The sequence below is a fragment of the Theropithecus gelada genome, chromosome 12, assembly GCF_003255815.1.
Source record: "Theropithecus gelada isolate Dixy chromosome 12, Tgel_1.0, whole genome shotgun sequence".
Classification (NCBI taxonomy): domain Eukaryota; kingdom Metazoa; phylum Chordata; class Mammalia; order Primates; family Cercopithecidae; genus Theropithecus; species Theropithecus gelada.
The window spans coordinates 29,779,823-29,795,738 of NC_037680.1; the positions used below are offsets into that span (position 1 = coordinate 29,779,823).

The 15,916-nt window shown below is 38.8% G+C and overlaps 1 long non-coding RNA gene across 1 annotated transcript; it reads left to right on the forward strand.

Moving 5' to 3' along the window:
• Positions 1–9,343: 9,343 nt before the first annotated feature.
• LOC112636667 lies at positions 9,344–15,462 on the forward strand. The gene is made up of 3 exons (XR_003122216.1): positions 9,344–9,568; positions 12,775–12,864; positions 15,131–15,462. It is a non-coding gene; the product is annotated as an uncharacterized LOC112636667 (long non-coding RNA).
• Positions 15,463–15,916: the final 454 nt, after the last annotated feature.

The following is a 15,916-nucleotide window of genomic DNA, read 5'->3' on the forward strand; positions in this document are numbered from 1 at the left end:
CACTAATATATGTATATGCAGATACACATATATGCAATAAATACATATCCAACTTAAAATTATATATATATTCACTTATATGAAATTTGATGTATATTTGTGTAAGATTAGAAGAAAGGAAATAACAAATGTATTACAATATTTCCATCATGCTGGTGTTATGAAAATGGAGCTATGCCTAAATTGTCCTTTAATGTCATAGTACAAGTGGTGGCCTACAAGACACACGAGTAGGAACTGGTTTGGCCTTTATTTTAACTGAATCTCTGGCATAACAATGCCCTTTAGCACGTTTTTCCGGACGCATTCTCCAAGAGTTTTTCAATAAAGCAGATTTCGGCATTGCTGCTTCTTAGTGAGGTCCTGAAAAAACTGCAATGAAAAGGAAGATAACTTCCTTCCAAATACGTGTGTCTGTATTATATGGAAATAAACAATAAAACATGTGATACAATATTTTCATTACCTGAATTATGTATTTTGAGGTCCAAAGAATGAAAAAGATGTTCCATTTTTTTTCTTCCAGCTTGCTTGGAGGCAAATGTCCTTTAAAATTTGCACATCATGAGAATGGAATGTGCTCAGAGATCAGCTGAAAGTTTTTTTTTTTTTTTTTTTAAATGAGGGCTTTGCAGCTGTGGCTGTGTGCTTAGGCTCAGCAGGAGAGGACAGGTCCCCTTCTGGTCATCCTACAGGGAGTTTTGACAAGCTCACCAGGGAATACAGACAATGCTCTCTACTCTGATAAAGCCCCATGTGGGCTGTAAGCCAAACAGATGCAGGTGTATTATAATAATAATATATTTTCTAGTACAGTATAATCTGTTTCCCACTATAATCTTTTGAACTAGACAGAAAAGATAATTATCCCCAGGTTATAGACAAGGAAGCCAAACGCTGGTGAGGTTTAGTGGCTTGGAAGTTTCCACAGTAGAAAGAGGTTCAATTGGAAATAGGACCTAGTATCAGATTCCCTATAGATGTCAAAGGATATAAATGTTTGCAGTCGTATTATTTCCTGACTTTTTGACCCTCTGCAAGTTTCTCAAGCTCTGAGTTTGACCAGCTTCTTCAATAACACAGAATAAAAGTCTCTCACATTGTTACTCTAAGGGTGAAATAACATCTGAAAATAGTTTTGTCAACAGCGAAGTAGTGTTCAGAGTTCATGTCTGCTTACTCTTTTATTCCTCTCCAAACAGAAACTATAGTTTCCCAGATGCATACACTTATAACAACACGGATACACAATTCTTTATATACAATCCTGAAATCCCCAAGAATCTAAATCCAAAAGTATGTGTAACTCATTTAGAGGCAAGATCTTCTCTGAATTGACACGCCTATGTATTACCTTGTTTTTCTTTATTTAGTAGGAATATCCATTTGTTTCACAGCAGAAATACCAATGTAATTACAAGGTCATGAGTTGCTGACTCATACCTGTAGGAGGTATTCTGCAATGATTGTTAACATAACATTTTATCTTTATTGGGATTACCAAATATCCTGTATCCCAATAAACATCTTGTCTTAGGGATTTTGGAGACTTGTAACATGAGGCTTGTAACATAGAATCCCATTGACCCAGCTTCCAGATCACCCGACGATGCAATGCTACAGTTCTAGGTGAAGATTGTTTGGTTCTCAGAGGCTGAGTAGTTCTGGGGTCAGCCATAGGTTGGGTCTACTCCAAAGCAGATTCGGGACAGCCTTGGAGATGCCAAACACTTCCCATCCTGAGCTTCACCTTGATCCCTGTGGCCCTTAGAATGATTCTTCTTACAGCAACACAGCCAAGTGCTAGAACCAAGTAGCCATGTTAAAAAACGGATGAGCACTGGCCAATTCAATCTGAGTTTGAATCCCTGACCTACCACTTACCAGTTCTGTACCCTTGACAAGTTTATCAAGTTTTTTAAACTTCAGCTTCTCATCCTTAAAGTGGAAATTTTTATAGCGTTTTTGAGGGCTGTGTAAGTTTTAAATGGCACAGCATATGTAAAAGGGCTTTCCGTGGTGACTTACTCATATTAAGTGTTCAGTAAAAGTCAGATTATTTTCCCCTTTCATTTGTTGGCATTTCCGCAGTAATTCCATTAACAGAAATTTCTACCATAAGGCTATTTGTGAAGATTTTCTTCAAATAACTGATTTATTGTTGTGGTGGTTGTTAATTAAAATAGTTGATGATTGTTATTGTTTTTTTATTTCTGAATCTCAGTCTGGATCTGTGCCATTTTCAAGTCCAGAAAGTTGAATTGGTTTAATTCCAATAGTATTCTGCCAAGATATTTTTTTAAGAAAACAAACTCCGTTAATAATGTATGAGGTTTATAATGCACACGTATCACAGTTTGCAGGACACAGAGCAAAATACCCCTAAGTGATAAAGTGTGTTTATTGTAGGTCAACTAATCCCATTTCTTAAACCTGGAATATATGAAATTTGATGCTTGGCTCTAGTCTGTAAAGAACTGCAGGGCACGGACTGTACCTTGGCTATGATTCATTCTGATCTTCTGAAGGCTGGAGCTCATGACAATAGAGTGTGAGCTTGGCGTGACTAATTCCCTTATAATTATCAAAAGGTCTTGAGTCAAAAAGTTCTCTCCCGAGTTTGATCACAAGTCATAAATGCACAAGGAGAGATTCCCTCCAGTTTTCAAGTTTCTCTCTGCTGCTGACTTGGGCAGCATGGGAGCCGCTTCTCAGGCTACCAGGGAGCCTCACGGTCAGGTGCTGGATGATGCTCTTGACCCTTCTCCTCAAGTAAAGGAGGGCATGCTACACAAGGAAGGATTGCAAGTTTATGGAGGTGGTGTTATAGGTCAGTGGGGAAAGGAAGGACAATTCAATAAACAGTCATAGGACAGATAGACATTATAAAATAAAATAAGCCTCCCTGATTTGGATTGAGGAAATCAATGCCAGTTGATTTAAAGACTTGAACAGAAAAAAAATTTATAAGAAAATATGATATGACTTCAGGACAGTGATACAATTTAGATGTTTGTTCCTTCTGAGTCTCACGGTGAAATGGAATCCCCAGTGTTGGAGGTGGGGCCTGGTGGGAGATGCTTGGGTCATGGGGGAAGATCCCTCATGAACCGGGGGTTGGTGCTGTCTTCCCACCAGTTAGAGCTCTCTCTCTAATTTCACGTGAGATCTGGTTGTTTAAATGTCTGGCACCTCTCCCCTCACTCTCGCTCCCTCTCACCATGTGACATGCCTGCTCCTGCTTCACCTTCTGCCATAAAAGTTTCCTGAGGCCTCACCAGAGGCCGAGCAGATGCTGTGCCATGCTTCCTGTACAGCCTGCAGAACCATGAGCCAATTATACCTCTCCTCTATAAATGAACCAGGCTTACATATTGCTTTATAGCAATGCAAAAATAGCCTAATACAGATAGGGAAGGAGTCTTAAAAAAGACAAAAATGCACAAACCATGAAAGAAAATGTTGCCAAATTTTACTAAATGAAAGTTAAAACTTCTGTAGAACAAAAGGTACCAAAAGTTACCATAAAACTATTTTTATAAAAATTGGAAATGTGCAAAATTGTTCTATATATTATTTTTATATTATGTATATAATATGTATGTTTGTGGGATGTGTGTATATAGGTATATGTATATAAATGTATATATATAGTATAAAATACTCTTGAGAAAAACATGCATTAAATTCAGAAATTACTGGAGTTACCTCCAAAAACACAGTGAAGGAAATGAGAGAAGAGAGTGATACACAGGGGGCTTCAACTGTATCTGTAATATTTTATTTCTTTAAAATTTTCTTTCTTGGCTGGGCACAGTGGCTTATGACTGTAATCCCAGCACTTTGGGAGGCCGAGGTGCGCGGATCAGCTGAGGTCGGGAGTCCGAGACCAGCCTGACCAACACGGAGAAACCCCGTCTCTACTAAAAATACAAAATTAGCCAGGTGTGGTAGTGCATGCCTGTAATCCCAGCTACTCGGGGGGCTGAGGCAGGAGAATCTTTTGAACCCAGGAGGCAGAAGTTGCAGTGAGCCAAGATTGTGCCACTGCACTCCAGCCTGGGTGACAGAACTAGATTCCGTCAAATATATATGTATTTATTTATATTTATTTATTTTATATATATATATATGGAAAAAATATATATGGAATGCACAGTGGATACACAGGTGTTTGTTATTTTAGTAATTCTTATATGTTTGAAAGATTCTATATTTAATGTAAAAAATGCTATTCACTTGATAAACAATTCATTTTGTGTTTACATAGGCAAAGATTTGGAAGAACTAGCAAGCTTCAGAGTCCCTGGGCCTTTTGCCTCTCCCACGACATGGATCAAAGGCTGCTTCTCTGTCACCTCATTTATTTTTCCTAAGTTTGACTTGAGAGAAAAAGTGAAAAGTTTTCCACCAATGGACTGAAGTTCTCCTCTGCCATCAGAGCAACACAGACAGTTTTCGCCTCCTTGCAGCTGTCTTTTATGGCTCTAAATATGTGTGTTGTTTCCCTTCCTGCTCCAATCCCCACATCCGGGAAGTCCTACAGTTTCCTCCTCTGGGTTCTGGGATGTGCTGAGGCATAGCAGAGCGGGTGATTGTCATTGAAACTTGGCTGCAGCTGCTGCTGCTTCTGACGCTGGAGAATGTGCACTTTAGCATCATGTCCCACTCTCTGATGCTAAACAGTCCTTTTCAGTCTTTTAATAGATTCTTGGGGGAGGAGGAAGTGAAGGCTGAGGTTAGCTTTGTTCGCTTGTGTGCCTCTCAGTCAGATTGGCATCTGGCACCAAGCCTACTGTTTGGTCAGATGGTATTGTTTTCTGTTATACACACACACACACACACACACACACACAGCACGAGCTCAAACCATATGTCTCTATGTCTTCAAGTTACGTTGCACTGACCAAAATCATATTTACCACACACTGAGGTATAAATTCAAAATACACGTTCTTTGGCGTCTGTAACCATGTCAAGTGAGGTTCTGTGTTTTCAATATGGCAGTGGGTTGCAGGCACTAGAGAAAACTCCCTCCAACTGATCTCTACTCTCTTTAGTGACAAGCATGCATAGAATGTGATGAGAGGACCAGTTCAACCAATTACCTCACGCAGAGATAATTCAATCTTTCTAGGGAAGCCTCAGTGGACAATTAATGTGAATTGAACTTCCCAAATCTCTCCCTCCCAGACTTCTAAAGATGGCTAGAATTTATCTAGAAATCATAAGAAACCCTGCCTTCTTTTTCCACCCAGACGTGGTTTTCTTCCAGCTGAAAGCTTCCCAGAGCCCCTTAAGACCTGCCTTCACTTTCTAGAGTGAGTTGAGAAACTTCAGAACTATGAGAACAGAGGTCAGCAAACTATGTCCCCATGGACCAAATCCACCCAGCTTCCTGTTTTTGTAAATAAAGCTTTACTGAAACAAAGCGATGCCCCCCAACTGCCTTTTTTTTTTTTTTTTTTTTCAACAAATTGTCCATGGCTGTTTTCATACTACAATGGCAATGTTGAGTATTGCCAGCAGAGGACGTTTTGCCCACAAAGCCTAAAATATTTACTATGTGGCCCTTTGCTAAAAACATGTGCAAGTCCCTGGGAAATAGAATCCTATGTCCTGAATGACTAATTGAATTAAACCAAGAAATAACAGGTCAAAAATATGCTCATATTCAATTCATACCAGGTTCATACCAGGTGAGCAGTGAAACTAGTGGCCAAATGTGCCACCTCAATTAATATTCAAATATTACAAAATCAAAGAAGTTCTCTCCAAAAAGTGGGCCTGCCATTGATTAGAAATTATTCCCTGCTGCCCTATTATCACTCTCCTCAACACAAACCATGGAGTAGCACAGGGCTTTAGTTTCTCTGTGACTCGTCCTCTTTGTTCAAGCTGACATTGCTCCCCATACTTGTTACCCCACACCTGATAGCCAGGCACCAAGATGACCATAACATTGGCATAGCCAACAGTGCTTGGGGATGTAATGACACACAGCAAATTAAATGTCATAGAAAGGAAAACACTAACAAGCTTTCTCAAGCTCTGAGTCATATATTCATCACAAGCATGTGACTACTATTGTTCCTTTTGTCTTAGAAGAAAACTCATGCAGAGACTGACTAGGCATAAAAGGCAGATTTCATATATATTTATTTAACAGTTCTGTGAGTTCCAAAACTGCCTGAATAATTCATCCACAGGAAAAGGACCGTTCCAAAGAACTCTCATCCATGACTTACTAGAGTTAATGATGTTGGTTTCCAGAGAGATTGTAACTGCTGATATTATATGCATAATAATATATTCGGTGAAGTTAGTTACCCTAAGAAAATCTGCTCTGGGTACTTTTTTTTTAGAGCTGTCTGCTTTGTGGTGACTGGACTGAGAGCCAAGAGACTGGGCTGGAAATCGTGTGACTCAGGGCAAATCGCTCAACCTCTCAGTTTCAGCCAGACTCTGGAAATGAGGAGTTTAGACAAATAACAAGAAAATCACCCTCCTACCTTACAAAGCACTTTTCTGAATGTTATCGTATGATTTTTAGATGAGTTGTGTATCTCCAACATACGTAAATGCCATTGAAAATTCTGAAACCAGCTTGGCAATTCTTCAATAGTCTAGAAAAAGCAGGTCAAAGTGTGCAGTAGTTTGAATGTCCCCTCCAAAACTCATGTTGAAATGTAATTGTCATTGTGACGGTATTATCAGCCAGGGCCTTTAAGAGGTGATTAGGTCATGAGAGCTTCAACTTTCTGAAAACATTAGTGCCCTTATCATGAGAGTGAGTTAGTTATCACGGGTGTGGGCTCAGGATAAAAGGATGAATTTGGCTTGATTTCCTCTGTTTCATGTGTTGGCTGTGTGATGCCTTCTGCCATGTTATGACACAGGAAGAAGACCCTCACTAGATGTGACCCTTCAGTCTTGGACTTCCCAGACCCCAGAACCATGAGACAAATATCTCTCTCTCTTTTTTTTTTTTTTGGTAAATTCCCCTCTCTGTGGTATTCTGTTATAGCAGCACAAACAGACTAAGACAAAGTGTGATTCTCATTTTTTCATCATGCCCTTCTTTATAACAAAGACATTGCTCAAGAAATAGAGTATTTTAAGGGTTTGAATTTCTTTATCCAGCACTCACCTATGCCCACTTCTTACCTAGTCCTCTTCAGATACTTTTTCTAGGTAACTGACCTCAGTTAGTTGTGCCATAGGCCGAAGATTAGAACAAAGCCAAGAAACCCTAACAGGTAACATAAAAAATGCAAGCCTATGTGCACCATGATCTTTAGAACTAGAAAAGATTCAGTGAGACACTGTGGCATCTGTGTGTCTTGGGTACATTCCTCTCCTTCCACTAGTGATGCTCAGTTAAGTTTGTGTGGAGTGTTTTGCCAGACTGAGCCCCTCTCTTTCCCAAGCATCTGTGCTAATCCTGGTGGAGTCCTTGTGGTGAAAACCTCAGACTCTGGTCTTTGTTTTCAGAATTCCTATGCAGAAGAAATTTTCTGTGTTTCTGACTGTGTGTGCATAAGGGCACAGTTTTGTGGATTATAGTGTGCATTTGCGGGGCAAGGTTTTGCAGTGTATGTATTTGTACCATGGTAAAGCAGTGGATGTAATGTGGAAGGGTTAGGACACATTCATTTTCTTGAGGCCTTTCCAAGTTGCTAAATGTTTTCTGTAAAGCTCAAGTGTATAGTCAGGCTTGGATTTCCTCTTCTGACATTCTCAGTTGGTGGCATTTGTACCTCTGGGAGTACACCAGAGTGACTGGAACTGAATGGTTGGCATAAAAATCTTCTGGGACAATGGGTAAAGAAAGATGTAAGATCTGTCTTCCCAGTAGCTGAGAGTTTGGTGTGAAAAGAAAACAAAATCAACTTCCAACTCAGTTTCTTGCCCAGTTACATTCTGCTATTCCATCAAGTCATCCAATCCCAAATGCTTAGGAATTTTAATGTGATTCTGGTAGTTTGGAAATTAAGTACACAGGCCAAACATCAGAAGGCTTGGTGAGATGCTCAGTCCTAAGTAAAAACAATAATTAAACTAGAAAAACATTAATTGTTATAGTATCTATTCCTGATGGGTTAGTTTATCTTATATGCCCTGAAAAAGAAAAAATATTGCATTTGAGTAAGAAAATAAAATAAACTGAAGTGCACATACGTCTGACGAACATCTATTTTTAGGACATTTTTGAGGTCTTAAAAAAGAATATAAGTAGCTTGGAAAGATTTTTCAAGAACAACATTTAAGTTGACATAATTATATTGGTTTAGTAGACTTTTACTTTAGGGTAATGGTTTCCTAATTTGTTAGGACCCAAGCAACACTCATCTGTTTCAACCATAGTAGCTACCCTTTCGTTTTCTTACTGCCTTCTGATTTTGGGGTTCTCTGTGTGATTTCCACTGCAAAAGAACTGGAAGAGCATTCATTAGGTCATTTCTGAGAATCCTTATGACTTCTCTAGTTGATATAATGGAATGAAAAGGGAGATAAATCATAGAGGAAACAGTGTGACAGACACTGCTAATTTTATACCTAAATCATCCTCCTCCCACTATTCTACCCTAATTTTTCCTTACTTGCTGAACCCAAGTTTGCTCTAATACTTGAAGCTACCATGAGTTCAAGGATGGAGACCATCTTTGTCCCAAAAGTGAACCTCTATTGATCTGTATCAATCAGAGTAGTCTTAATTGCTGGCCAGTCATTATCTCAGGCATGGACATGTGCTCCAGCTCTGAGCTATGTGGAACTAGGATCTCCTCAAAGCATCTGAAGAAGACTTTTCTAGACAGGAAAAACCTTTCAAAGTAAAATCTGTTTTCTCTGCTGGATTTCTGAACCAGGGTTAGCCACATAATTTGCAGGCCCAAGTGAAAATTTAAAATGTGAAGATCCTTATTCAAGAAGCAGAATCAAACATTTTCCTTTTTTTTTTTTTTCAATGGTCTCTCCTTCTTGACTTGTCATAGTGGTTTTTATTTGTGCTTTGGGTTTGGGGCACCCTCAGAGACACCTAGAGCCTCGTCCTGCAACTCAGCATGTACAGCACACATTACTCTGACCCCGACCCCCTGCACCTATACTCCAACCTCTGCCGGAGGCAGAGGTGGGCAGCAGCTGTTGTTGGGCAGTGACTGGGAGCAAGTGGCCTAGAACTTGTCCCAGCAAGGAGGTCAGGCAGGACTGCCCATGAGTTGGGGCTCTGAACCCTTGGTACATGCTTCTTTGTTCCATCATACTTCACTTACAAAGCACAAATTCTAAGTAGAATTACTAAGAATTCCAATACAGTGACCACAGAGCATTAGTACCCAAGCAGGACCTGCTGAACCTGGGGCCCTACAGGAGAGCACTGATGGCCCACCCCTGAAAGTGGTCCTGGTCTTCATGTCTGCATCAGCCTCAGCCATCTCAAGACCACAACGGAAACATAGCCAAGTTAGAGAAGATAGACCAACAGCACCGGAGCCCTTCATATTATTAAGCTGCTAAATTAACCAATCTTGGAAACTTCTAGACTCAACAATTCTTGTGGTATGAGGTAATAAACCCCTTGTTTTATAGGCCATTTTGCGGGGTTCTTTTATTAATCACAACTAAAGCATTATAACGGATAGGAAAGACAACATATTGGTGAAAAATGTCTACAGAGGGACTAGCAGGAGATGGTAAAGCTAAAGGAGTTTTGCTCTAATGCTCAAATTCATGTCACCTGCCTTAGAGAATGCTGTTCCTGCTTTTCCCTAGCCACTCTGCTGGGCATGAGAGGTCCCCTGTACTCCTTGGACCCAGAGAACAGAAAATGTCTTCACTTACACTCTGTCCCCTCACATTCCTCCACTCTTGGAAGATTTAACAAGTTCAAGTGAGAAGATATTAGCCAAATACAACAAGAGGCTAAACACAACACCCATGTTGATTGATTGGTATGTAAGAATTGAGATGACGGAAAGAGGTCACTCTGAGCTTCAGGAGTAGCTTGAAGCTAACTGATAAAACAGGTGAGGTTTGTTTTGGGCCCTCCTAACTCCCTCATAATACATTCTTCCATCCTTCAGAAGTCATCTACTACATAAATTTCTGGTTTCATACTTGGTCATTCCTGCTTATGGAGCTAACTAATAAATGTAAGGTACTATCTTCCATAAAGGGTTGGCTGCCCAGTGCCTCAATTTCCTTTAAATGTTTGTGATTTCATGATTCTTCACTGCTTTATTCCTGCCCTCCTACCTGGGACAGTGGATTTTGGGGACCTTGAGAAGTTCTAAATTTATAAAACTCTACTCAAATTTATGGGACTAAAAGAAGATTAATAACATCCTCTGGAAAAAAGTAGCTCCAGAGAAAAGTCATATGAAAAAAGGTCCTTGAAGGATGTGGGTTTGATCACATATGTATAGGGAAGCCTTTGGTCCTAGGAGGCTGGTAGTTTTGCACATGTGAAGCTGTCTCCCTCTGGTTGAGGAATGGAATATGATCCTTAGAAGCATCTTTATCCACATTTTAAAAATGGCTAGGCACGAAGCATGCTTCCCAGATACTTCTAGAGATTAGCACAGGGGTCTATAAAGTATGATTCTTTATTCTTATAGGTTGTATACTAGGTTGAAAAATATCCCTACAAAATTTATGTCATCCCAGAACCTCAGAGTGTGAGCTTATTTAGAAATAAGTGTAATTAGCTAACATATAGTCATACTGGATTCAGTTGAGCCTTAAATCCAATGGCTGGTGCCCTTATGGGAAGACAGATGAATACACACAGAAAGGAAGGTCACTTAAAGATGGAGAAAGAGATTGAGTTCTATTGCCACAAGCCAAGGAACACCAAGAGCCACCAGAAGCTGGAAGAGGCAAAAAGGGATCTTCCCTTGAAGTTTCAGAGAGAGCATGGCTCTTCCAACATCTTCATTTTGGACTTCTAGGCTCTAGAACTATGAGAGAATAAATTTCTGCTATTTTAAACCACCCAGCTCGTGGTAATTTGTTACAGTGGTCCTGGGAATAATACACAGGTGAAAAATAGAAGTAGACCCCCATGGGGCACATTGAACATCATGGACTAAAAAGGCTTGCAAGCTGGCCACTGACTGGGCCCTCCGTTTCACAAGGGGACATGGAGGAGTATTTCTTCAACACAATGCCTGCTCACTGTTGTGCATCAGAAGCTGTGTTTACTTTCTGTCTCACATGAACCCATGAGGTAAGAAATATTGAATTGGATGCCATCTCAAAGGTCAGCATGCCTGTCTGTTTATGTGCAATTCACACCCCTCTGGGTTTCTCTCACTCCTACCTTTTCATCAAAATCCTTCTACCAAAGTCTGATCACAAGGTCCTCCTGTATGAACTGGTGAGTTTTTCTCAGTGGCATGGACAAAAAGGCTGAAAGCTGTTGGAAGCTTCCTCCATAGTAGATTAGCAGCACATGGGTGAACCAAGCTCATACATTATTCAGAAAGGAAAAATGTGGGCTTTGACTGAACTTTGAAGGAATCAGCAGCTATTCCAGAGGAGAGTGCCCTATTGTTCTGCCTCACAGAACACAAAGAGCAAGTGGCATTCCTTACAGCATAGCTAATGGAGTGCACGCAGACACTGTGATGAACTGACCAGTGGACATCTTTCATGAGCTCTGAAATCCTGTGCAGAATGACCTATTGCTGATCAGAGGGAAGATGTTCACACTTTTTTTTTTTAAATTTATGTAGCGTTATAACTCATTGCTATCCAGAGGAGGAGGTTTCTGGAAGATAAAATGGAGCCATCTGTGGCGCCTGTATTTATCAACAGTACCAGAGTCCCCTTGGAAGGGTTACCAGGAAGATTAGGTTGACCTTTGGATCACTGGCAGGTCTTTCCCAAAAAACATGGCAAGCCTGTCCTGTGTCATGAAGCAAGAAAAGAAATGGTTGTGTAATTCAATTTAAAAAAAAAATAAAATCAACACTACATGTGTTTCTTTGATACCAGAAAACGATTTTCCAAAATGGGAAAAAGAAACCCTGACCAAAATGTTCAAGTGAAGGCTAATAGGACCTTCAGCCAAGAGCATTTACAAGAATTCTGAATTAATTCCTGGTGAAGTATCTATTTAAAAACAAAACAAAACAAAACAAAAAAGGTAAAAGACTGCTGTTATAGTCCTCCTGAAGTCCTACTTTATCATCAATGTATCTGAGTACATCTTGAAGTCATGATTAACTCATTTAAAAGTTCACTTGTGTATGCTTATAACTCCTGTTCACAGAGGCCTAAAGCATTTTTCTGGTATTCACTTACTTGAAATTTTTTTCTAGCTAAAAATACAAGCAAAAAAAATAAGCTCATAAGAATAATCAATCTCAGAGACAGAGGAGACAAATAAAGAAAAAAAAAAAAGGTGTTGAAAAGTAGAGAAGATAAATGGATCTGAATAACTAATGAAATTTTCTCTCTGGTCCCAGTACTTTTCTCCCAGGTGAAAGATGCTGGATGCTGGCATTGCTGCCACTTCTGATACGAGGCCAAGGAGATTAATGCAGGAGGAGACTTCTTAAACAGGGGCTTTATCAAGAATGGCCTACCACTTTCATTCATTGGCCCTCTGCCATCTTTGAAGTCCAAGCCAGCTAGATCGAGACATGACTGTGTTTTTAACTAGCATTCAACCTTTAGGTTTTACAATGGAATTATTTCCCTAAATCTGCCATGTGCTGTTTTCTAGAGTGGATTGACAATTATTCTCTGGACTTTTTGGTAACCAAGAACTTCTAGCAACTAACCCTGGCATGACCACCAGAATCTGCAGGGCTGAGAGAAGGAAAGAAAGGCAAAAGTGGACGAATGAAGCTGAAGGTAAGGATTATAGAGCTGTTATCTGATGTAGGGCAATGTTATCCAAAATGTAACTTGAGGTGCATTAGAGGCTTGGCCAATAAAATATCAAAAGAAGACTGCCCATTTTTTTCTGTTTTAAATTATTGGAGAAAATACCAATAACCAATAAAAGGAAGCAAGCAATAACATTGAAAATTGCTCTTTCAATATTTGTAAAACTTGGTTCTCTGAATATAATTCTTAAGCACTGAAATTAGAAAGATACTATCATAAAGATCAGTTAGTATTAAAAAGACATCTAAAAAAAACCCTATTGTTTGAAAGTTAATAACCTTGTAATTAATCCAACTGCCCAGGATATTAATGAAAACAAGAATATTTGGTTCAGCCAATCTCAGTAACTCAATAAACTATGCTGGGATCAAATTGGTTACTTAGTGATCAGTGGTACTTACAGATTAAGAAAAGTAGGCTGGGCACGGTAGCTCACGCCTGTAATCCCAACACTTGGGGAGGCCGAGGCGGGCAGATCACAAGGTCAGGAGATGGAGACCATCCTGACTAACACGGTGAAACCCCGTCTCTACTAAAAATACAAAGAAAAAACTAGCCAGGTGGGATGGCTACTCGGGAGGCTGAGGCAGGAGAATGGCGTGAACACCGGAGGCGGAGCTTGCAGTGAGCCGAGATCGTGCCACTGCACTCGGCCTAGGCGACAGAGCGAGACTATGCCCCCCCACCAAAAAAAAAAGAAAGAAAAAGAAAAGTAGATTACATTTCAATTTATTACACCATTTTATAGAAACATAGTCAGAAACATAGAGAACTCTACTTATAAATACAGTTCCCACCCAATAAGATCTTTTTTAAAATCCTATTATAATAAATGTGCTGAACACAAGTTTTGTTAAACTTCATGTTGGCACAAGTTTTGTTAAACTTTATGTTGCTTCTCTTCCTTCAGGCGATTTACTCAGCAATTAATTATATTCAGCCTTCATAGTTAGCTTTGCTTCAGGGTTATTTCCCCAACTAGATTATAGACATCTAAAACCACATCCTTTCAGTTTGAGAGGACTTTTTAAAGGTCATCCATCTAATGCTTGCCCTCTACTCCCCACCCACCCAATGAAGGGAATAATTTATATCTGGCTTTAACAACGGCTGGGGAATCTAAAATAATTATCATCTTATTGAAGAGAAAGCATCTCAATATTACTGAAGAAATAAATAATATGTTTGAACTATTCAAAATATCCAGTAGCTTCTCTAATGTTGCACAGCTGTAGTGCACACCTTACCCCTGTGAGCTGGGCTACTCTTCTCTAGCTGGGTAAGCTGAGCAGAAGCAGGCCGCCTTGTTACTTAGTGGGAGATCACCCAGCACTGCCATATAATACAGGTCTTCCTGTAAAATAGTGCCTAGAATACAAAGGGAAATCAAATATTTGAGCTATATAGAGGCTGAATATCAAATTTCCCCAACAATTGCATTGATTCACTTGACTAGAATTCATTCTGGAGAAAAATATCAGATCTGTTGAGACGTTTTATTTTTTAAATAGCTAATTAAGATAGTAAACAATGTACTTGAAATAGTCTTATATTTTGAGCTTCCTGTAGTATAAAATTTCTACTTATAATGCATCTATTTTCTAATTATCTTTCTATAGTATTTAAACATATGTGTTACCAAGGTTACTGAGTAGATAATTTCTGTTGAGTAATGAAATTTTAAATATCTGGGAAGACCAACATAAAACAAATCCCAGTAAATGAATTAAGCATATATTTATTTGCCCACTATGCTAACCATTGTGGGATTCAACAAACACTGAAAGAAAAGTATTATCTTGTTTATATTTTGCTTGGCAAATATTCCTAAATATGTGGATTAAATTGGTCTTTCGTCATTACACCTGCTTGATCATAAGGGAAGGAAAGTGATTTTTTAGAGGAATAAATATTTATGTTGATAGTCAAAATTTTGATTTTTAAAAACTGCCAGTATTTTGTCATTTTTCTGGTGTTCAGATTTTAAAAGCACAATTCAATTCATATAGTACTTAAAGAAAAGCAACATGATTTTTTATAAACTTATTTACTAATACATATAATGCTTAAACTTATTATGTAATTTGGTAATTTAAGAAATTTGTTGATATTGAGTGAAGCTATATGAATCATTGCAAGTCACCAGATTTGCCCTAATAAAATTCTTTAGCATTTTTACACATAAAAATTATTTGCAATTCAATAATTCATCCCTTCACTCATTTCATAGATGCTATGGAACTCCTATCACATTCCAAGTGCTGTGTTGATATCTGGAGATACAGACAAGATCAAAGCAGATGCAGAGTCTTTCACATGAATATTTGAATCAGGTAATATGTTCCCCAAATTAGCAAAGTATTTCCCAGATTCTTTCTTTGATGATATATTTGAAATCCTAATGCTGAAAGTTAAATTATCAGGGTTTTAAAACTAGAAGCAGTCATTATCAGAATTTTATATACTATTTATTTTTAAGAACATAAATTGTCTAAGTTTTATTATAATTTTAAGTGAAGTACTTTGGGTAGTCACAAATAAAGTAATGGGCAGGTATTTAGTATTCATATTGTGTGGATTCATATCCATACTCTGCCACTCAGTATCTCTGGGATTTTGATGAACGATCAAACTCTCTGAGCCTCAGTTTTCTAATCTGTAAAGCAGAAATGATAATGGTATGTATTGATTAAAACAATTTACTAGTTGTAAGTGCTTAGAACAGTTCCTGGAATATAGAAAATTTGCAGAGACATTTTAATTTTATTGTTTACAATTTAGTTAATGGAATGGCTTCAATAATACAGTAAAATGAAGATATTCAAACAAGCAGGAGGCAGGTGAAGACTATTGGCCTCAGGATGCAGGTGAAGAGTATTGGCCTCAGCTTCAGAGACCAGAGGTTAAATCTCAATGCTGCCACAAAAGGGTTCATGGAAGTCAGTAAACAATGCTTTTTTTAATTATTGTTATGAAGATACAGTGCGTGGATCCCTCTCAATTGTCTATTCTTCTG